At 33.8% G+C, this 1,670-nt stretch overlaps 1 protein-coding gene across 1 annotated transcript in view; it reads left to right on the top strand.

Annotated features, from left to right (window-relative positions):
* Positions 1-1,670, top strand: part of LOC106883088 (40S ribosomal protein S2) — a 5,129-nt gene that overhangs the window by 709 nt on the left and 2,750 nt on the right. The window lies entirely within an intron of this gene.

Raw genomic sequence — 1,670 nt, 5'->3', positions numbered from 1 at the left:
ACAGACAGATACTTCACTAGCAGTGAGCACTTTCACTTCTGACAGTGCCAAAAAGAAAAATATCCATTTTTCTGAAAGTCGCGTAGAAATAAACCGGAGGGAGCATACTTGCAACATGCCTCTTTTTATTATATAAGCATTGGTGGTAGTGTTATCTGCTTGAAATAAATTAAAATATATTACGATGCCCTTACTATTCTATAAAAATTCATAGACAAAATTAAAATAACATTAAGCTGCTCGTAATCGCTGGATCTGATGAAAATAAGGTACTATACTGCACGTGAGGAAAGAAATATTCTGAGGAAAATGTTCGAGATAACAATATACAATTTGATGTATTGCCTATGAAATTAAATTTTCATACCATTTTATGATTTCCGAACCTTAAAATCATTGTTGCGATTTTTTAGCAATTTCCATAGCCGTAAACGTGGGTTTCCGTAAAAATAAAAAAAAAATTGTTTTTTAAGTGGGAGACTTGTCTGCCATGTACGCCGTTAACCTTTTTAAACTTGGCGGCTTTTGATTATCTTTAAATACTATTTTTTACCCTGCCCAAAAAGCACCCAATTGAATTCCTTTCTGTTTGGGACGTTGCGGACAGGAAGAGTAAATCCGATACTGTTTAATTGGGTGAGGTAATTTTCTCTATGAATCTCTATCTCAAACTAGCAGTAACATTTCATTGTTGCGTAATTTTTGTACTTTTGAGACATTAATTTAGCTGTTTTAAAGTAGATGAAATTTTAAATTGTTGCCCTTTTTACGTGTATATCATCATAGATTAACGTCTTGCCTTCCGTGCTATATATATACACATACACTAGTACTTCCTCTGTTGGGTTGTGGAATTATATATTTATAAATACATGTTTTTCTGCTTCCTTTTCTTTCTCTTTCTCAATACTTTATTTCCTTTTTTTAATTTTTTTTATTAAGACGTATATACTACCTGCTCCCCTATATTAGATTAAGTCCGCCTGTAACTGGCTCTTTTTGTATCCTAATAGGTATATCTTTACTAACCCTAAAGAGATTCATCTTACAGTACAAATGTTTTTTCATAAGGTTTGAATTAAAATTTTCCACCGAACCTTAGTCACAATTTGTTTTTGTTGGATTTTTTACAGGAGTGGGAAGAGAAAATGGCTTTGTTTCCTCCTAACTCACAATTTTTTAATGAATATCCCTTTATGATTATATCAGAATTTAATGTGGGAAAGAATGGTGAGCACGTACACACAGTGACACTCATCGAAATTTCGGATTTTAGATAGATGCGCGCGCCCGACGATTATTTCTTCGTATTAAATTCCAATATAATCTCAATCTGAAAGGTATTTGAAAGTTTCATGAAAAAGAAAAACCTCCAAAATATGAATTTTCTGGAAAAGTTTTCGCAAGTTTCGATATAATCGGAATAGGCATCTGAAACGTGTTTGTAGAAAATTCAATTAAAAAAGAAGGCACTATCGTGCTATTAGCCGTCAGAAGTGAAAGTGCTCACTGCTAGTGAAGTATCTGTCTGTCTGTCTGTCTGCATGCCTGTCGATTCTTTGGCTACTGACAGCTAATACCATGACTGGGCCGGAGCGAGCTATATGTCTGTCTCTCCCTCTATCTATCTATCTATTACTCGAAAGTTATTGGAACAAATTTGACACCTA

Source organism: Octopus bimaculoides, chromosome 5 (assembly GCF_001194135.2).
Source record: "Octopus bimaculoides isolate UCB-OBI-ISO-001 chromosome 5, ASM119413v2, whole genome shotgun sequence".
Taxonomy (NCBI): Eukaryota; Metazoa; Mollusca; class Cephalopoda; order Octopoda; family Octopodidae; genus Octopus; species Octopus bimaculoides.
Note: the sequence above shows the minus strand (reverse complement) of the source record. Positions and strands in the feature narration are given on the sequence as shown.